Below are 23,712 nucleotides of genomic sequence, written 5' to 3' on the forward strand. Positions count from 1 at the left end.
TATTATCATTCATCTTCACCAACATAACTAAGCAGTAAAATCCTCTAACTTAAGCCAAACGTGTGCCTTGTTTCTTTTTTTCCCGTATCTAAATTTCACACAGCAAAATGCTTCTGAAGTAAATGCCTTAACAAAGAATTACTTTTCTATAGTAAAAAAGAAAGGACCTTGCCTTCAGAGTCGATAATGCTGAACCAGCCTAGCAGAGGAAGAAATTTGTTTGTAGGCCAAGAGGGAGAAAAGTTTGGGAAGGCTCATAAAAGAAAGAAAACTATGAGAGGGCTAATGGTTGCCATTAGAATATAATTTGTGTGAGAAGAATTAGATAACGTATTAACCTTCCCCACAGACTCATAAGCCATGGGTTTGACCATATGGAAGCTCACAAGTCACACTGACTGAATGTAAATAAAGGTTTTCAACTCCAGTGCTATCAAAGCCATTAATGTTTCTGGCTCAGCAAGCCTTTCAATTTTTTCCTAGACATAGTTAGCATAAAAGGGCATCCCACTGTTTTCACTACATTTGGATGAAGAAAAAGTTTATGCTCAATCCTTATTTGTTTCTATATAATAGGTTTTTGAAAGAGAAAACACATTTCCTATGCTTTAGATTGCTCTTTCATGACTGAAATATAATAAAGAATTACCAATTGACAACCATTATACCAAGAAGAATGAAATGTAATATTTCTCTGGTCTCAACATTATCAATATTCCAAAAGAAATAAACCTCTACATGAGTTATGTCTGCGAGGATCTAGGAATCCAATAACAGTTTGGGATGGTTATTGCATTTATGCCTTGGGCAGCCTTGGATATTTTGGAAATCAACAGGCTGCTGATTCAAGTGTGGATGACTGCAGTGGGTTAATGCTCTACCTGCCTTCTGAAATTTTAGTTTTTATTGAGAATAAGCCAGTACTTGCAATCTTTCAGAATTAGTTTGCAAAAAAATGTGTTCATGCTGTGTGAACTCTATGCAGGAAATTGTGATTGCCACCAGGCGGGTAAGTTCATGGGTGTTTGTACTTAACTTGATCAAAAATTAAGGATCACACATTACTCCAAAGAGAAGATGAGCAAAATATTTCAAATATGGACAAAAAATTGGAGGATAAGTACAGAGAATCAGTATGATATCTAGATATTTTATTTAAAAAAAAGATATTTGCTGGTGCTATTAAGAATGCCAAGGAATGTGGGATCAAGAGTGCCATTTTGAACTTATTAATATTTATGTGGGATTAATTAACTCCCAAAGGGAATGACCAAATTGCTAGCTCAAAGGGAAAGTTTCCACTGAGAGGACTATCTATACATGTACCCACATTCACACTTGTACACACACACAAACACAAACAATACAATCAGCATATTGATGACGTTTAATGCCATAGAGATGTATGAGAAAAGATAATGGTACGTGTGGGTAGAGAAGAAATTTTGTCTGAGCCTGGGCCACACTGACATTCAGAGAACTATGGAGAAGGCAGAGACAGCAACAAGACCTAAAGGGAGAGACTAGTTATATAAAAACAGAGACAGTAGCTAACTACTGATATATAATAATGATTTGTCTCTTAATGAATGATTGGCTTATCCAACATTATTATTCATGTTTTAGATTGTTTTGGTTTCTTTTTCTTAGTTAAATGGTTCTATTAAATAAAGAAGTCATTATTTAAGCATGGATTTCTTTAAATCGAGCCCAATATGTTTTTCTTTCCACAGATACTGGGTCTAATTAGGTCATAATTTTATTGTATTTGTTCTCTTGATTTTATTATTTAAAATGTATTTTGATATAAACATAGCCTGCTATTATTAAAAGACTCTTTGCATGGTTAATTGTGTGATAAGCAAGCAAAGGAAAAAAATCTGGAAGAACATCTTTTATGTATTTAAATCCAAAAATATTGCAGACTATGCCTGTAAGTGGATTGGAGATTGCATAAAAGTTTGAAACCCTTTAATATAAAATGCACACAAACCAATTTTCAATAAAATGACCATATTTGTTGTAAGAAGAATTAAAATCCAATAAAAGAAACATTATTTCCCCAATTAGAGGTAATAAAAAAAGAAAATCCATACACATGGCATGAATGACCAAGAATACAAATCTATTTATTTCATTAGGAAACAAAAACAAAAAACAAAAACAAGAAAGTTATCTTTTCTCAAAATGTTCTATGACTTATTTTAGCTCTAGAATTTATGCTTGTTTCTAAATCACTTAATAGCTATTTGATTAGCTACAAAGTAAACAAATGAGAGAGAAAAAGATGCTGATTTGATTCACTGCTTCCTATAAACTTATCAGTTATTGTGGCATCATAAAGACACTTCAGGGCCTTTTACAAAGGACCCTGCCAAAAATGGTCCAATGAAACATCTTACTCATGTCTGTTTAATATTTTCTGCTTAGTAGAGTACTTCCACAAGTAACTCCTAACATTCGCCTCAGAATCATCCTTTGACTATTAGTGTGGGTATAATTATCTTCTTTGATTTTTGAGACATGAAAATTAAAATGTAGTGGTATTAAATAAAATGCTCAGAATACAGAATAGTAGGGGAAGAAATAATATGTCAGGTATTGGTCTCTTCCACACTACTGCTAGCCCTTTCTGAAGACAACCTCCCTCTAATTCCAGACTTTCCCTAGAAAATCACAGAGGATTGGCCAGAAAATATCCTTTGATTTTATTCCTGTTAGATTTTGTCCTCAGATCCCTAGTGAGCAAGTGAGGATGCATGCTTCTTGCCTAAACTAAGCATTAAGAGCAAAGTGGCCTGTTTCTTACCACATGCATGGCAAAGAGGGGTCCTACTTAAGAAATCACTATGAGGAGAAGAAACTTGGTTTGTACAAAAAAAAGATGAGCTCCCCGAGCCTATGATATGCTATATATTTTTTTAAATGGGTCCAGTGGTGTGCTCAAAGATAAGACCAACTGTACTTATCCTTTTCCCTCTCCAGCATCATGATGTCAGGCTGGTAGCTAGAAACCCACTGTAGTGGGAGAATTTACGTCACAGAAATCAGCCAGTGCTACTAATCAGGGCTTTTTGTTTATTCATTTGTTTGTTTCTTTTGTTAAATATTTATCAGCATACATCTGTACACAGTTCATGTGATATTTATAAATAAGGATCCACTGTTTAAAGTGCCACTCAATTTACCAATTTATCAATTTTGAATGCTAGGAAATGTAGAAAATACATATAAAATAAAATAGTTTAAAAGCACATGCCAAGATGATTATTGCTGTGCATAATTATTTCTGCATGCCCCTCATGATTTCCTTAGATTAAAAAAAATATAAACGGTTTTAAAAGATAAGTGTGTAAATTTTTAGAACTTTAAAATATATTGTTGAATATACTACAGAAATATTTTTGGAAAATTAAATTTTTTTTTAAAATAAATTTATTTATTTATTTTTGGCTGCATTGAGTTTTCGTTGATGCACGCAGGCTTTCTCTAGTTGTGGAGAGTGGAGGTTACTCTTTGTTGCGGTGCATGGGCTTCTCATTGTGGTGACTTCTCTTGTTGTGGAGCGTGGGCTCTAGGGTGCACAGGCTTCAGTAGTTGTGACACACTGGCTCAGTAGTTGTGGCTTACAGGGTCTAGAGCGCAGGCTCAGTAGTTGTGGCACACGGGTTCAGTTGCTTTGCAGCATGTGGGATCTTCCCGGACCAGGGATCAAACCCATGTCCCCTGCATTGGCAGGTGGATTCTCAACCACTGTGCCACCAGGGGAGCCTGGAAAATTAAATTTCTAACCTTAGTATATCAGAGTATTCATTTTACTTTAAAATGTAATCAAATTTCCTTCCATATCCTAGCACAATTTACTGAAAAATATTATTTGTACTCATTTGAAATTCCACTTTTATTAGAAACTAAAGTGTAGATATATTACCTGGATAATTCTCTGGGCTTTCTCTTCATTTTCATTATGTGTGTATGTGTATCACATTGGTAATCCCACCCTCTTATTTATTAAATTTTTTAGGCATAGTGAGGGTTTGGTTAATATTATAAAATACACCATAATAATAATACAATCATTTGGTATTTTCAAACTGTCTAGTGTTCTCAAAATAAATGTTTCTAACTTTAAAAAAATTTAACTTTCAGGAATAATAATGTCAAAATATGTTTAAAAATCTGTTAAATCATTTTTCATGCTCTGGTATGTCAGAATAAAAAAATACAGATATACTAGAGCAAATGTATTAATAATCATATAATTCAGCATTAGAAAATGTGCATTTATCTGAACAGATGATAAGACATTTTTCTAAGGAACTGGAAATTATTCTCCATAGGTACTGTGTTCTTAACAGGTGCTACTTTGAGAGTACATTTTCCTCCACCCTGAAAATGTGAACATGACAAGTAATACCAGTTGTATTTTTTTTCTCAATGCATGTTTCATTGATCCTTTATTTAGGAAAAGCTGAAAAGTAACTTTCTATCACATTTATTCCATGACATATAATTTCAAATGTGAGAATTATTAGCAGAATGAATGACAAATGATGGGGAAAGACTGACAGATGCTAGTAATTGTATGTGCTACCCTGGTTACTCTGTTCTGTCCAGACTTCTATATTTCATTTTGTCATCTTTTGTACATTAAGCTTACTCATCCATCTTGTAGAAAGGTAGAAAATTGCATAAATGGGTTATCTGGTTGTATTAGCACTGATAGAATAGAAATGAGCATTACCTTTGAAAGTATATATTAGAGCTCATCAGAAGCAATATGGTCTACAATCCCCCTTGTCTCACAGGAAAGGCAATATTTTCTTGGGCAGAGTGTTCCAAATACCAGTGAAGACTTCTTTCCATATGAAAACTTTAGACAATGGAAAAAGTAAACAGCATGTCTATCTTCAGGAGAGTGTGCATGTCAAATGTTACATATATTTTCTGTAATATGCACTGGATAACTAAAACTTCTGAGAAAATATTTCTTTCACTTAAGAATATTTTAAAAATCAGTAAAACATCAATTTAATGTAATTGGAAGTAGGGACAAATAGTACTCTCCTATTATATAAACATAATAAAGCAAAGAAAATTGTAGTGTGACATGGGACACTGTAATTAGTACTTTCAAGACATTTAGTCATTTATCCTATGATTATAATTTCATAGAAATCATATGCTAATTCATTGCCACTGATCTTCCAAACCCTTTCTTTGTCAGCTGTCAGTTTCCTTCCAACTGCCATCAGTTACACCACTTTTTATGCAATAAAATTAGCTTATATATCACCAAATATGTTTGTCATCCACCTCAGAGAGTCAAAACCTGATTTTGTTATTTTGGTATCACAGAAAGCATTCTCATTTTGATCTGGTCCAAATGGTACATACTTGTCAAATTTTGGTAGAAAAAAACCTTTGCTGAATATTCTTGCTTACCTTTTAAAGAGAAAGCAGGAAGAAGAACCACAAAATTAACTCTAGCAAACCTTTTCTTCATACTAATTTCATGATTTCATGTGGCAAATATTTTTCATTGGAGGTGGCATGATAATTTAGACACAAACCTTGCCATTCAGTGTTCCAAATGCCATGAAGTTAGATACATCAACAGTCTTATTTATGGGTGTGCCTAAACTACCACATGGCACACAGAAGGAGCTTAAAAATGTTTTGAATGAATGAATGAATTACACACAATATTTACGAGGCAGAGAGTGATTTGTGACTTCAGAGGTATATTAATTAGGAGCTTGACTATAGTAGGAGGAAAAAACTTTCTCTCTCCTGAGAGGCTCACCGTGGGTGCTAGCCACACTTACATTTCCTGTTACTTTCTCTCATATTCTCATCCTCCCCAGACCTCTCATCTAATTGGACGAGCATATCTGACCAGGATTTTCCGGGAAATACTATTGGGTCCCTCCTTTTTACTGACATATTCTTCTGGAGAAAAATCCATTGAGAATGGCTGAGATTTTCCTGGAATGGCTGACTTCTGGGAATGTGCTAGAATAACAACCAGGTCCTGTGCTGCATTTTAAATGAAGGCCATAAAATAAAAATGATGGTGAGCCCCAAAATAAAGACATCTGTTCCCTTGCAGATCAATGAAACAGCATGATAGGTGGGATGAAATATAACACCATCACTATAATCATCAGCCTTCATTTTATAGAAAAGTAAATAACCATAAAATTTTTCATTACAATTTAAATCTTATTGATTTTTTGCTCTCTATTTTATCCATGTATTTCTGGAGAAGGATGTGTTATCTTCTGTTCTTTTCTGCTATGTCCATTTGAAAACTTTGTAAAACAAATCCACAATTGAATGATTGAATGTATTTGTAAATACATTTAAAAACAGTTAATATAGTTAAACTCTGGCCCTATGCTCTCCATTCCAAGCTGACTCCTTATTCCTTGTTTACTATCCATGTTTGTACCAATATTTCTCAAACAAGGGGCTACACTGAAAACTATTTCTTCTTTGAGATCAGAACTCTGCCCAAACCTGAGACTAGAGCCCACTCCTATTCTACCTGACAGACACCTCTGATGCCAATCACCTAACTGAATCTCCCCCAGTTCTCCTGATGCAGTGACTGGCCTTCCCAATGAAATTCAACTGATGTCCCGTATGGGATTTAGCACCTGTTAATCATCTACTTTTCTCTCATCAATTGTCTGCCACCAAATTCTAGGGATCAGTGGTTGTCAAACTCCAGTGTGCATTCAGAATTGACTGGGGAGCTTATCAGAGGTGCATATTCCAGAACTCCAACTCAAGACATTCTGAATGGGTTGGTTGGGTGACAATGTGTGCTTTTAACAAACACACAGGTGCATGCATATATAGGTGATATTCACTATAGACTTTGAGAAAGTGCTATTGGGAGTCTGTTTCATCTGTCTCAGAAGACTGCTCTTCCGTATGCAGCTGCTCTCCCCTCTAGCATCAGTCCCATCACAGGGAGTCTGCTCTTGTTTCCAGCTCAAGAATCTTAGATCATCAAATTACCTAGCTGCCTTCACATGCTGCTTTGTACTGTCATCAAGTTTTCTGTTCTGCAAGACTTGGAGAGATTTTAAAAAAAGGGGTTGGTTCTAAAGAGCAAATAAATCAATGATCCTGAGACTTAAGTGGGCCTCATTTACATTTCAATGGGAACTTCATACTGCTCTTGTCTCAGTTATTCCCCAAAATAGTGCATGTAATTGTAACTCAACTTATCAACCTCTGAATGTGACATTTTGGCATAATAGGCAAAATATGTGATTAAACACCTTCCAATGAAATCAGCATATTCAGTCATAAAATGAAATCTAATTACATTGTTACAGCTTTAGGCTGGGAGTTTTGGCTTCATGTAACTGTTGGCAGAACATATGTGAAGGTGGTATGAAATTACTTCAGGGTATTTTCCTTTTGTGAGAAATTACAGGTTTCATAACGCAAACCAATTATTTTTCAGAAGTTATTGAGCTAAAGATAATAGTTATTCTATAATATTTATGACATCTGTATAATATGCCATGAATATTGCGAATTTATTCAACTTCTCATAAATCAATAGTGTACTTGTAAAGTAAGAACCCAGACCAATGTGCTTATCATTTTAATAGGAAAGAAACCAACAAGGAACATTTGGGATTTGCAACAGAATAAAAAATGTTTCCTCACTATTTACAATAGTATTAGTTTCATGAGTGCTAGGAGAAGAAAAAGCTTTCAGAATTGAATACTGTGAAATATATTGCTTTTGTTTAAGAACTAAATAGGCAGCATGGTGTATGTCTTGAATGTACTCATTGGCTTCTCAGAGATTTAAAATATTCTATCACTTTTATCCTGTACACTTATTCACAATTATCAAATTATGAATCCTAATTTTTGGAGCCATTGTAGATGTCATGGAAGCAAGACTGTGCTGTGTACTGCTTTGAACTCCCTGACCATGGGTCCATCACTTAACTCTGTGAGTTTTGATTTCCTTTCCCTAAAAGGAGTGAGTGGGACTGAGTGATCCCTAAAATGGTTTCTGATTTGAAATTACATGAAAGTTATCAGAAGTTCCAGCAGAATAGAGATATTTTGAAGAAGACACAGACCAGGAGAGATGCATTTGAGAATTTGGGTCAACTATTAATTTTTCTAAACCTCAATTTCTTATCTTTTTTAAAAATACAGAGATAACAATTTCAACTCTTGTGGTTGTTGTGAGAAATGAAGACAATGTATCTAAAAACAAGTGGTCCATAATATAGTTTGAGAATGCAGTAAATGCTCAGAACCATTACCAATAGCATCATCATTTTCATGATCATAACTATATTATTATTGGTGCTATTTTTATTATTACATTGTTATGGCATTTTATTACTAATTAGAAAATTTTGTTACTAAATGGAAAATGCAAAGCTTTATTCAGCATGCAATCAGTATTTAGCTATCTGTATGTCTACCTGAATGGCTTAAATTCTCTCTATATTCAGACCTGCACTGACAACTTTTCTAGGGTTGTGTTTCTTGGAGGAATTCTAGGACATCTGCTTCTGGATTGAGGCGAATACTAAAAACATCATTTTTCTTGCATTTTTGCATCTGTGTATTTGGCACCAGCTGGAAATGGGGAGGGCAGAAACAAACAAACAAACAAAAAAGACAGAAAATATACCAGAACTTCTTCAAAATAGAATAAGACTTAATTTGTGGAATGACTAGGTAAGAAGAAAGGTCTATGGTACTACTCCTTCAGCACCCAACCTATCCTCACAAGAGGCTAATTAGCTGTTTAATGGACTGCTAACATAAAGAAGGGTATTTTTAAAGAGGACCCAAAGCTCTTCCTTAAACATATTTCTAAGATCTAAAAAAATCAGATTCCTTCCACGTTAAAAATTGAAATAGATACTAGAAAATTCTTGGATATACTATATAAATGAGAGGAAAGACCTTTGGGAGGATGATAAGGGCAGTGTTCTCTTTATTTTGCAATTAGCAAAGGCTAAATGACTGCAAGGTAATTGACAGCTCCCTAGGCACTGACAGGAGGAGCTCAGTTTTGATTTAATACATTGACAACAAAACTCTGGGATTGTGAGATCTTTAAAAAGAAGACACAAATCAATGAGCAGGGGAATCTACTTTAAGTACTTTACTGAGCAGAAACCTTTGAACTCTGAATGCTGGGCAGGAGCCTAAAGTGTGAGAGGGGTAGTTTCATAGGGTGAGGATTCTTACCTGATTGTGTGGATTATCAAGAATTGTGTGCACATCATTGATCTTTTCCTCTTTACCTGTTCCTTTTCCCTCCACCATAAATACTTATTACTCTCCTCCTCTGGCCAACCCAAGCGAGTTAAAGGCCAAATGAGCTAAAGATTAAAGGAAAGCTATTGAGGAAGAATAGGCTGGTTGTGCAAGAGTATTTACTTCTGAAAGTTTATATATATATATATATATATATATATATACACATATACACATATGTATGTATATATGCACATATATATACATACACACACATACATACACCCATGTAAGAGAAGATAGAGAGATAGAATGATAGCTAGCTAGCTAGCTAGCTAGCTAGATAGATGATAGATCCATATAGAGCAGAGGAGAGGAGAGAGCATGCAAAAGGGAAAGATTAATTTTTTTGTATACTTTACATACGTTTATATTTCCATTTGACCAATACTCTGTGTTATTAGATTTTAGATTCATTGCCAAATTTGATTTTACTTTTAGAGTTCCCAGTGCTGTTTTAATTTATATATTTTTAATTATCTTTAGTGAATTAAACAGTTTTTACATATGTCTTGTAAGCTACATTTTTAATGTAAGGTTTCCATAAGCAAATGGCTGAATATGTGCCAAAATGTTGATGACAGATAGATGAATGGTGTAATTGACATTGAGTTTCTTTACTTTGCTTACTTACATCTTTAATCTTTTAATCATCCCTTATTGCCTTTTTAATCAAATAAATAGTTGAAAATGACATGCCAGTCCTCAGTCAACCTTCATTTGTCTTCATATTGTTAAACCACTATACTGCATCAGGCACTGAGCTAGTTGATGGGAAAAGAGGTACAAATAGGACATAAGGTCTATTCATATAGTCCAAAATCCAGGGGGAGAATGTAATAAGTGTTATAACATCAGTATTTGCAAAGTGTTATTTAAAAAAAATAAGACAAACCTGCTTCTCAAAGGAAATGATATACAATGTAAGACTTAAAGAAATAGTGGGAATTTGACAAAACTACATATGTGGCTGAGGAGAAAGGATATCCTAAGAATTGTCACGAGCAAAAGAGCAAGTTTTATAACTATGGCCAGTTTGATGAATTAAAAATTATTTTGCATGATGGAACATAGGTTAAGTGATGGAAAATTTATCTGAGAAGATTAAAAAAGGAGGTAGGCAGGAGTGCCAAAAGAGCCCATGCCCATATTCCAACAATATTAGAGATTACAATTTGTTGAGGAGAAGCTGAATGACATTATGTTGTAAGTGACATGATGAAAATTGCCACATTAAAAGATGAAACCAATTGAGTTTTGTAGAATAGATGGGTAGATGGAACTCTATATGATGTTATTGGAATCTGAATTGATAGAGATCCTGCAAATAGAGAAGACTAGATCAGAGACATATTTAGGAGATAAAATACGGAAAACTTTCTGACTAACTGAATTTGGAACATGAGAGGAAGGACGTGTCTGAAATAAGTCAAACAAGTCTGAAATACATCAAACAATTTAAATATATGACAGGTGTTATAGATACCTGTGGCATTATTCAGTTTGATTCAGGCAGAGGGAAAAATGTTAAGATTCAATGCTCTTTTTTTTTTTTTAAACATCTTTATTGGAGTATAATTGCTTTACAGTGGTGCGTTAGTTTCTGCTTTATAACAAAGTGAATCAGCTATACATATACATATAGCCCCATATCTCCTCCCTCTTGTGCCTCCCTCCCACCCTCCCTATCCCACCCCTCCAGGTGGTCAAAAAGCACCAAGCTGATCTCCCCGTGCTATGTGGCTGCTTCCCACTAGCTATCTATTTTACATTTGGTAGCATGTATATGTCCATGCCACTCTCACTTCATCCCAGCTTACCCTTTCCCCTCTCTGTGTCTTCAAGTCCATTCTCTACATCTGTGTCTTTATTTTTGTCCTGCCCCTAGATTCTTCAGAACTTTTTTTTTTAGATTCCATATATATGTATTAGCATATGGTATTTGTTTTTCTGACTTACTTCACTCTGTATGACAGTCTCTAGATCCATCCACCTCACTGCAAATAACTCAATTTCATTTTTTTATGGCTGAGTAGTATTCCATTGTATATATGTGCCACAACTTCTTTATCCATTCATCTGTCAAAGGACACTTCGGTTGCTTCCATGTCTTGGTTATTGTAAATAGAGCTGCAATGAACATTGTGGTACATGACTCTTTTTGAATTATGGTTTTCTTGGGGTATATGCTCAGTAGTGGGATTGCTGGGTCATACAGCAGTTCTATTTTTAGTTTTTTAAGGAAACTTCATACTGTTTTCCAAAGTGGCTGTATTAATTTACATTCCCACCAACAGTGCACGAGGGTTCCCTTTTCTCCACACTGTCTCCAGCATTTATTGTTTGTAGATTTTTTGATGATGGCCATTCTGACTGGTGTGAGGTGATATCTCAGACTCAACACTCTTGTTTGAGGATGGTAAGAAGGATCAGAGGGAAATTTTAGATATTCTGACTTTGAATATTTTAGAAATACTGTAAGATAGACCGGGAATTTATCATAAATTTATTTCCTTCAAATATCTCATATTGTATATAGTCAAGGAAACACACTAGAGAGCAACAAATAAATCATAAATCAATGCTGATGGACACAATGAAAATAAGATTTTACATTCTCTCTAATTATTCACAAGTGTTGATTCCAAAATCACACTGGAAAAATAAATCATCTTGTATTATTTTCATTTCTCCCACAGTCCTAGCACAGTATATTATGAATAGTCATTACTCAATATAAATGGTGAGCATTTATTGTTTATAACATGTTGAACATTCTATTAAGCATTAAATATATTTCTCAATTTAAACCATATAAGAATGGTATAAGTTCAGATTTTTAAAAGACTGGATTATAACTATACAGAGATTTTGTTTTTAAAGGAAAAATAACTTGCAAAAGGTAATACAATAGAAAATGCAGTCAAGTTTAAAACTTACACCATGTGATTCTAGAGTCCTCTTAACCTGTATAATATCTTGACCCTCAGAAAATTGTTGTTAATATACTGTGGTCCTGAAAAGGATATGTGGTATTCCTGTGTGTGTGTGTCTGTGCCAGCTAATATGAGCATTTGTGATAAAGATACCACGCATTGCTGACTGTGCAGCAATATTATGATGCAATTTTTGAGACTAATGAGTAAAGAGGTCATGCAAGGCTGTATTGCTTTCATGTTCCTTTGGATGGAACAGTTTATACTTTATTTTGACTCTCTCGTCTTTTCAATAATAATACTGTCTATTTTATAAATTTGAAAAATAGAAAATCATAAAACAAAAATAAAATCTCATGTAATTCTAACTTTCAGGTTTTCTATACAAACCTATATACTATATATATTGTACATAACATTGTATACATATGTATATAATGGAGAATTTACAGTGTGATGAACTATTTGCATTTTTTTATTGAATGTAGTTGATTTATAATAATACCTGTGTTAGTTTCAGGTATACAGCATAGTGATTCAGGGTTTTTTTTTGTAGATTATAATTTGTTACAAGATATTGTGTACAATTCCCAGTGCTATACAGTAAATCCTTGTTGCTCATAGAAATCATACGTGCAGCTCATATATAACTCAATAATAAAATAGATATTTTATGTATAGGGGTTTGTGTCTATAAATCCAATACCCTTAATTTGTCCCTCCCTCCCTCTTTCTTCCCTTTGGTAACCGTAAGTCTGTTTTTATGTCTGTGAGTGTGTTTCAGTTTTGTATATAAAGTTATTGGTATTAATTTTTAGATTCCACAAGTGAGTGATATCATATAGTAATGTTTTTTTTTGTGAATTATTTCACTAAGCATAATAATCTCTAGTTCCATCCATGTTGCTGCAAATGGCAGAACTTAATTCATTTTTATGGATGAGTAATATTCCACTGTGTGTGCGTGTGCATGTGGCATGTGTGCATGTGCATATGGTGTGTGTGTATTTTTACCATACCTTCTTAATCCAGTTGTCTGTTGATGGGCAATTGGTTTGCTTCCAAATCTTGGCTATTGTGAATAGGTCTCCTGTGAACAATGGGGTACATGTATCTTTTCAAATTACTGTTTTCATTTTTTCTGGTTATATACACAAGAGTGGAGTTGCTGGATCATATGGTAGTTCTATTTTTAGTTACTTAAGGAATTTCCATACTGTTTTCCATAGTGGCTGCACAAATTTACACTCCCACAAACTGTCAATGAGGGTTTCCTTTTTTCCACACCCTCTCCAGCATTTGATATTTAGTAGACTTTTTGATGATAGTCATTCTGACAGGTGTGAGGTGATATCTCATTATGGTTTTGATTTGCATTCTCTAATAATCAGCAGTGCAGAGCAGCTTTTCATATGCCTGTTAGCCATTTTTATGTCTTCTTTGGAAAACTGTCTATTCAAGTCTTCTGTTCATTTTTTCATTGGATTTTTTATGCTTTTGGCATTGAGTTGTATGAGCTGCTTGTATATTACAGATATTAACCCTTTGTTGGTCACATTATTTTCAAATATTTTCTCCCATCTCTGTGTTTTTGTTTTGTTTATGGCTTCCTTTGTCGTGCAAAAGCTTTTCAGTTTGATTAGATCCAATTTGTTTATTTTTTCTTTTATTTCTTTTGCCTTAGGAGATTGATCTAAGAAAATATGGCTACAATTTATGTCAAACAGTGTTCTGCCTGTGTTCTCTTCTAGGAGTTTTATGATGCCATGTCTTACATTTAGGTTTTTAAACCATTATGAGTTTATTTTTGTGTATGGTTTTAGAGAATATTCTAATTTCATTGTTTTACATGTAGCTGTCCAATTCTCTCAGCACCACTTATTGAAGATTGTCTTTTCTTTATTGTATATTCTTGCCTCCTTTGTCATAGATTAGTTGACCATTGGTGTGTGGGTTTATTTCTGGGCTCTCTATTCTGTTCCTTTGATCTATGTGTCTGTTTTTGTGTCAAAACCATGCTGTTTTGATTACTGTAGTTATGTAGTATAGTCTGAAGTCTGGGAGGGTTATATTTCCAGCTTTTTTCTCAGGATTGCATTGGCAATTTGGAGGTTTTGTGGTTCCATATAAATTTTATGATTATTTATTCTACTTCTCTGAAAAATGTCCTTGGTGTTTTGGTGGGAATTTCATTAAATCTGTAGAGTCCTTTGAGTATTATGGCCATTTTAATAATACTGATTCTCCCAATTCAAGAGAATGGCTATCTTTCCATTTCTTTGAATCATCTTCTATTTCCTTTATCGATGTTTTATAGTTTTCAGCGTATAACTTTTTCACCTCTGTGAATAAGTTTATTCCCAGATATTTTTTGGTACAATTTTAAATGGGATTTTAAAAAAAATTCTCTTTCTGATATATCATTATTATTGTATAGAAATTCAACCAATTTCTCTATAGTAATCTTGAATCCTGCTATGTTTTGGAACTCATTTAATAGTTCTAACAGTTTTGGGGTGCAGACTTTAGGATTCTCTGTACAGAGTATCATGTCTTTTGCAAGCAGTGATGGTTTTACCTCTGTTTTTAATCTGTATAATATTTATTTCTTTTTCTAATCTGATTGCTGTGGCTAGGAGTTCCAATACTATGTTAAATAGAAGTGGTATGAGTGGATATCCTTGCCTTGTTACTGAATTTAGCAGAAAGGATTTCAGAATTTCACTGTTGATTATTATGTTGGTTGTGGGTTTGTCATAAATGGCCTTTGTTGTATTGAGATACGTTCCCTCCATACCCACTTTCATAAGAGTTTCTCTTCTTTATTTTGAATGGATATGGAATTTGTTCAGATACTTTTACTGTGTCTGTTGGGATGATCATGTGATTTTTGTCTTTCCTATTGTTAATGTGGTGTATCACATTGATTGATTTGAGTATGTTGAACTATCTTTTTGACCCTGGAATAAATCCAAGTTAACCATGATATATGATCCTTTTCATGTATTGTTGGATTCAGTTTGCTAATATTTTGTTGAGGCTTTTTGTATCTATATTTATCAAAGATATTGGCCTGTATTATTATTATTATTTTTTAATTGCAGTGTCTTGTCTGGTTTTCCTATCTGGGTAATGGTGACCTTGTAGAATGAATTTGGGAAAGTTCCCTCATCTTCAATTTTTTGGAATAGCTTGAGAAAAGTAGGTAGAAGTTCTTCTTTATATGAAGCCATCCAATCCTGGATTTTATTTACAGGGACTTTTTTCTTCTTTTTTAGAGATTCCATTTCACTTCTAGTGGTCAGTCTTTTAAAATTATCTATTTCTTCTTGACTCAGTCTTGGCTGACTGTGTGTTTCTAGAAATTTGTTCATTTCTTCCAGGTTGTCCAATTTGTTGGCATATAACTGTTCATATTATTCTCATGATTTTTTGTATCTATGTGGTATTAGTTGTTATATCTCCTCTTTCATTTCTTATTTTGTGTATTTGGGATTTTGCTCTTCTTGGTGAGTCTCACTAAATGTTTCTCAATTTTGTTTATCTTAAAAAAAAAGACCTCTTGGTTTCATTGATCTTTTCTTTTTTTTTGAAGTCTACTTTATTTCCTCTCTGATCTTTCTGATTTCCTTTCTTCTGCTGACTTTGGGCTTTGTTTGTTTTTCTTTATATAATTATTTTAAGTAGTAGTTATGTTTTTTTTATTTCAGATATTTCCTTTTTCTGAGGAAGGCCTGTTTCACTATGAACTACTCTCTTAGACCTGCTTTTGCTTCATCCCATATATTTTGTAAAGTTGTGTTTTCATTTTTTTTGTCTTGAGGTATTTTCTGATTCCTGATTTGATTTCATCCTTGAACCATTGCTTTGTTATTAGTGTGTTGTTTATTCTCTATGTGTTTGTTGTTTTTCCATTTTTCTTTCTGTAGTTGATTCCTAGTTTCATACTGTTGTGGTCAGAAAAGATGCTTGATAAAATTTCTATCCTCTTAAATTTGTTGAGGCTTGTTTTATTACTTAGTATGTGATCTGTCCTGTAGAGTGTTCCATATGCATTTGAAAAGAATGTGTATCTTGTTTTTGTGAACGTAGTGTCTTTTATATATCAATTAAGTGCAACTAGTCTATTGTGTCATCTAGGACCTTTGTTGCCTTATTGATTTTCTTTCTGGATGATCTGTCTGTTGATGTCAGTGGGATGTTAACTGCTCTTACTATTATTGTATTATTGTCAATTTCTTCCTTTATGTCTGTTAGTATTTGCTTTATATACTTAGATGCTCCTGTATTGGGTGCATATATTTTAAGGAGTGTAAAAGTCCATTTCTGTATTGATCCCTTTATCACTATGTAATGTTCTGCTTTGTCTTTTGTTATAGCCTTTGTTTTAAAGTCTATTTTGTGTGATATGATTGCTACCCTCATTTCCTTTGGCATGAAACATCTTTTCTATATCCTCACCTTTAGTCTGTGTGTGTCTTTTGTCCTGAAATTAGTCTCTTGTAGACAGCATATTGAAGATTCTTGTTTCTTTTTGATCCAGTCAGCCACTCCATGTCTTGATCAGAGCATTTAGTTAATTGGCATTTAAAGAAATTATTGATAGGTATAACTTATTGCCATTATATTCCTTGTTTTCCAGTTGTTTTTTGGGTTCTTCTCTGTTCATTTCTTCTTTTTGTTTTTCCTGTTTTGGTCTGATGATTTACTTCTGTAGTATGCATATGTTCCTTTCTTTTAGTTTTTTTGTGAATCTATTTTAGGTTTTTGATTTGTGGTTACCATGGGGTTCATGTATGTTGACTCATAACTATCTCTACTTGCTCTAAACTGATAATCATTTGAGTACAAACACATTCTAAAATATTTACATTTTTACTCCCCTCCCGACATTTTGAACTTTCAATGACCTATTTTACATTTTCTTGCTTATCCTTTTATTGTTTATTGTAGTAATAGTTGCTTTTGTAATTTTTTTGGTTTTTATTCTATGTACTGTCTTATTTAAATGTTCTTCAATCCTTACTATATACTTGCCTTCTTATTGGGGTTTTTCTTTTCCTATAGATTCTTGCTACTTTTCCATTTAGAGAAGAACTTTCAACATTTCTTTTATGCTAGGTTTAGTATTGCTGAATTCTTTTATTTTTTGCTTGTCTAAGATTTCTTATCTCTCCTTCTACTAGAGATGATAATCTTGCTGGGTAGAGTATATTAGGTTGCAGATTTTTCCCCTTCAGGACTTTGAATATATCATGCCACTCTCTTCTGTCCTGCAAAGTTTCTGCAGGGAAATCAGCTGATGGCCTTGTAGGGGTTCCCTTTTAAATGACTCTGTTTTTCTCTTGATGCCTTTAGAATTCTGTCTTTAACTTTTTCCATTTTAATTATGATATGTCTTGGTGTGGGTCTATTTGGGTTCACTTTGCTTGGGACCTTTTGTGCTTCCTGCACCTGGATATCTGTTTACTTCTTTAGGTTTGGGAAGTTTTCAGGCATAATTTTTTAAAATACATTTTTGATCCCCTTCTCTCTCTCTTCTCCTTCTGCAACCTCTTTTATGTGTAAGTTGGCATGTTTTATATTAACCCATAGATCTTGTATATTGTTTTCTTTTCTTTTCTTTTCTTTTTTTTTAATTTCTTTTTCTGTCTGCTGTTCTGCTTGGTGTTTTCCATTGTTCTATCTTCCAGATCACTAACTCATTCTTCTTTGTCACTTTTTTTGCTATTCTTTGCTTCTAGATTGCTTTTTATCTCAGAAATTAAACTGTCTATTTTTGATTGGATAATCTTTTAAGTTTCTAGTTCCTTGTTACAATGACCCACATTTATATCAATAATCTTTTTACATTCAGTTAGCATTTTTATTACCATCTTTCTGAACTCAGTGTCTGGTTGACTGATGATCTCTGTTTCATTGTTTGTCCTTTCAGGGGTTTTCTATTGCTCATTTTGTTGGGTGTAGTTCCTCTGACTTTTCATTTTACTTAACTTTCTCTGTCTATGAATTTAAGATAAATAGTTATGTATTGTGGTCTTGAAGGGGTGTTTTAATGTGAGAACATCCCTAAGTAGACTGTGTGTGTCCAATATCTTTGAGGTGAGAGCTGGTTTTGATTTGGATACAAGACACATCTTTCCCCAGGGTGTGCTGGCCACTGTCACCTTGATAGGGGGTGTTGTTGTTGTTAGAGGATCTAAAGGCTGCACTTCCTTTCTGGTCTGTGGCTGTCACAGCCTTGTCAGGGATGCAGTCTTCTCCTCAGTTACTGGAAATAAAGCCCTGAAGGTTGAGCTCAATCAGGCTCTTTTCTCTTTGAATGTGCATTTGCCCCAAAGGAGGGGAGTGCTGAAGTAAGTGAAGCTTATGAGCCCATAGACATCTGATTCATTGCCTGTGTAGGCTTCCAGGTCTTGGCTCAGATGCAGCCCAAGTTGTGTCCCTTACCATTCTGTGGTCATCCTAGATCTAGTCCAAGGCTGTGTTGCGGAATGGGTGCGGATGGAGCTGTTCCTGTGGCACTGCTTGAGTAAGCACAGAAAATAGCTGCTGCTCCCCCCTCCACACCTGGACCACACCCCAGGTTCCCAGGCTGTCACTCTGTAGCTAGACCAAGTGTTTTCTTAGGGCCAGCCCAGATCCCATTCCAAGCTATGGTATGGAATAATCTGGGCTGGGGTGTTCACCTGTTTGGATTGGTGACAGTGGCAAGGTAGCCACTGCCAGTGCAGAACTCTTGACACCCTTTTGTTGGCAAGCCAGCACCTGTACACACTTTGCGAGTGGAGGTTAGACTTCTCCATCTTTTCTATCTGTCCAAGTAGTTCTTCCAGCAGGCAAGGACATTTGTCTCTTTCACATAGCACCCTAGGACTGGGACACCCAGGCTTTGGCTCAACCCACTCATGCCCCAGGTCAAGTATCTGCCTATGTGGATCTTCTCTTCCTTTCAGATCCTGCACAGGGATGGGAGCCCTGACCCTATGCCTTTTTTCCATTCTACCCAGTTATGTGGAAATCTTTTTTGCAGCTTTGGTTATATAGGAGTTCTTCTGCCAGTTTTCAGTTAGTTTTCCATGAGAAATTTTCCATATGTAGGTGTATTCTTTATGTGTTTGTTGGGGGAGGGGAGCTCCTTGTCCTTCTACTTTGTCATCTTGATCTGAACTTGCATATGTATTTTTTAACAAATTGATGATCATACTGTGAATTCTCTATTGTAACATTGTTTTTACCTAACCAATATATTTGGAACATTTATCCATAATATGAAATAATATCCTATAAAAAGTTTTCAAAATGATATATTATTCTCTCTTTTAATATGTAAGAATTTGATTAGTTTTTTTTACTGTTTACTAACTAAGAGAATGGAGAAGAAGATGTGGTATGTACAGTCCTCCTGATTTAACTCACTTTTTATGTTCTTTCTGCTTGTAGTCTTGGGAAGTCACTGTCATATCAGACAATTTCTAAGAACTAGTTTTCTGCTTGGCCATATTTTCATTTCTAATGCACAATAAACCAGTGGTTATGAAGGTAGTAACAATGGAGTTGGTCTTCCTCAAGTACAGGTAATAATAGGATGCAATAATTGTAGAGAATTTTAACATAATAATAAAACAAAATGAGTTAGACTCTTTAAAAAAAAAAAACACCATGTACTGGCATTTAAAACAATTCGTGATATATTACTCTTCCTTACCTGGATGTGGACTCTCACAGACATAGCCCTTAATATACCACTGATACCTACGATTATAATTGTACTCTCCAGCCTACCAAGATAAATGAACAGTAGTTGTATCACATACTATATTTAAATTCTGTGTATCCAACATCAAATACTTAGAACAGCTTATTTTGCATGTTGTTTACATATGTTGCTGAAATTTTTCCTAGTACATGTGTGCCTTGTCTGTTCCAGATACTACCTTCCCCTTGATCCCTTCCCTATTCAACTTGAGTGTTTGTTTTTTGTAACGCTCTCATGTGCACTTCTGATGTGACTTATTTTTAAGATGGGAATAATTTTTCTTATGTCTTCTATCTTGTCTTCTCTTTTTCCAGGAATGCTTTGATGTTTGTGATATTAGCTATTAGATAGCAGCCTATGCCCCATCTCTAACATTGATGTGGGGTTTTCTTTTCCTATATTTAGGATGTTTTCTTTATTTTAGTATTTTTCTAGGAAGGAGCTGCTAGATCCTTATATTCAAATTGTACTTCTCTCCATCATATTTATTTTTAATTAATACTATGAACAACATTTGATACAATTTTAAAATTTAAGAACTTATCAAGAGTATCTAAAAGAGTATTTTAATTATTTACTCAATTTAAATAGTTAAAATAGCAATAAAGCATCATTTGATACTGATTTTGCAAGTTCCATATATAGAGAGTTGAGGATCTTTTTTAATGCTTATTTCCACTTGACTAAAATGGAAAAAGGAATGAATCAGTTTATTTTGATTTATGGAATGTCATGACCTATTTGGATAAACATTATTGAGATCATTGCCTTGAATTTATAAAAACCTGTTACAGCCTAGGCACTTTGTTTTTTTTTCTCTTAAGTTCCCCATCAATCTCTTTTGCATATTTCATTTAGGTAGTAAAAGTAGTTGAGCTGCATCATTTAGTAACTCTTATTTCACCCTCCATAAACTTTACTTTCTGCCTTAAAGGGTACAATAGCATTAGCTTTTTTATTTTGAGACTAAAATGTCTTAGGTTTGAGAACTAAGCAAGTTGTCTGTAAATGTATTTTCTAGTCCATTTGTTAAATCTGCAGTAATAAATATCCACATTTGGTAAAAAAACAAACAAACAAACAAAAAACAAAAGTATTTTAATAAACTACTTTGGGTGAAGATTAGGGGAAATTTTGAAATTTCATCATCAAGTAATAGAAATCATAATTACCCAAGGGGACACTCTAGACTTAGAGGCCAGACACTCATGGTTTGTTGACATCGTCAACAAACAGTTCAATATTCTCTAGAAAAGGCACTCAGGGAAACACTAATGATGTGACCATTACCTCTGAGTTCTCCTTTCACCACTGAGGACAGCCCACCTTGGGCTCTTCACCTTCTACAGGATCATTTTCTAAGCAACAAGGCTGGAAAGCTATTCCAACAAGATACTTGTTGCAACAGAGTGTAGATGAGGAGATTTCAAGATTTAAAAGTTTGAGAAATACTACATATTCTACCTTCCCACCTAAGCATGTAATTCTTCTTTAATTTAATGCCTATTAATATTCCATAGGACTACAGTTCCTTAGAACATTCCTTCAAAAATTCTCTTCAGCTACTGGAAGTCATGGGTTGTGTGTTCAGCTCTGGATCAGGCTCTCATTAGGCTCACCAGTAGCTGGCATACTGATACATTCCCTCAAGGATTCATAAAAGGGAGGATAAAGGAAAAGATTGTATAGGGTGCACCCTCCAAATCAGTTACTATTATTTTCTAGGCTCTCTGAGGGAGCCTATGAACTCCTTCCCTGAGACACGGATAACCTGTCATTAGTCCTTACAGATGGAAATATCTGTCTTTGTTTTTCATGACAGGATCATCCTTAATAACTAGAATCTTCGTGTGGTTCCAAAGCATGTGACATAATTTCTGACAGGGATTGTACGTATTCAGTCAGTTTTGGTGACTAGGTGATAATTCCCAAAGTGTAATCAGTGGATCATTTATATTGAAATTGCCTGGGTGGCTTGATAAAAATTCAGGTTTCTTTACATATTGAACTGCAATATCTGGGGAGTGGGATCATTGTGACTGTAGTTTTAGAAGTGAGAATCTCAGGTAATTCTTGTACTAGCTAAGGTTTTTAGAAACACTGATTTAAATTAAAAATAGTGCTTTTTTTTTAACTGGATCGTCATATGTGCCTTGAGGTTCTCCACCTGAGTGGAATATTCTCACACTGCCATGTCCTCCTACTTCACGGATATGAACTGTCTGAGCCATAAATTTGGTTAAGTTGAAAAACTGACTGATATAGAGGCTTGGTAGGGAGAAGATTCTGGGACCCTTGTAGACTCAAGTTTTGAGCTCTAGAACCCAGAGATAAAAAGCAGAAGGGGACTGTAACAGCTGATATGAATGGTAAGATTTCCTCAGACTCCATTAGCTGATCAAGAAAGTAACAGCAGAACTTTGAGGTTTCAGTTAGGTCTGAGTCAGACTTTATGGTATGTAGGCCAAATCCAGCCTACAGCCTGTTTTTATAAATACATATATCTTTATTAGAATACAACCATGCCCTTTCATTTACTTATTGTTTATGGCTGCTTCCATGCTACAATGGCAGAGTTAAGTAGCTTCAATAGAGACCATCTGGCCAGTAAAATATAAAATATTTACTATATGGACCTTCACAGAATAATCTTACCAATTCCTGGTTGAGGGTAATTTTATTCTAGGTGTAGTATCAGTTTACAGGGATAGTTTTGTCTTATATTCATTGAAACATGAAAGCAATCCAAGATCTATTTGCTTGGTTCAAATAAAACAAAGAACACAGGTGAGATTCAAGTGTTACTTCAGGGTCTCATTGTAAACCAGAAGGATCTTCCATGAAAATGGATGCTAAATTTAATTTTTCATGGTATTTAATATTTAAACAACTATGAATGCAGATGAACTAGGAGTTTAAAAATGTTCTAATTGGAGCATTCAATTTTTTCAGTATGTTTCCCTCCTTTCGGTGGAGGTGGGTGCATTACAAGGTTTGTTCATTCCAATGATTATGGGGCTCAGTTGCTCACCTTTGAGTTGGAAAATTTATCAACACATCATGCCAGAGAGCTACAAAATCAGCCTCGAAATGTCATCAATCAAGAGATTTTGTCAAAATTATTCCTAGTTTGCATTCTGGATTCCCGGGAAGAGATTTTCACAAGAAATTTAACACTATGATTATAGCACAGGCCCTCTGCTTAGCCACTGTGCAAATGGTTAGCTTCTCTATAAATATTTAATTTCATATTAAGGGAAAGAGTAATGTTTGATCCCATGGGATTTTGTAGTTAATAAGACAACTTTTTGCCACCATGTGAGTCATATCAACAGTTAAAGCTGATCGTACTGTCTCAAAGGTACCCAAGGTTTACAGCTGAAAAGAGCTGAAATTGTAACCATGACAATAGAAGACTTAAGCCTGAATAAAATAAAAGTGTATATCTCTTGAAGGAAATCTACTCTATTTAGCAAAGTCACATCATAAGGGTCTATATTTTGAGAAGTGGTCATTCTAAAATTATATGACTGTGTGCCATCGTGAGAAACTTGAATTATTAATTCTCATATTCAAGCCTTTTCATCCTGTTAAAGTGGGTTGAATTTAGTCATTTTATCAAAAAGTTCATTTTCCAATAGTGTACACTAAAATACTGCCAAATCAATTTAAATCAATCAGGAAGGGCATACGGTA

The sequence above is a fragment of the Delphinapterus leucas genome, chromosome 13 (assembly GCF_059928025.1).
Source record: "Delphinapterus leucas isolate spDelLeu-1000000601 "Yukka" chromosome 13, BTC_Dleu_Yukka2, whole genome shotgun sequence".
NCBI classification, from domain to species: Eukaryota; Metazoa; Chordata; class Mammalia; order Artiodactyla; family Monodontidae; genus Delphinapterus; species Delphinapterus leucas.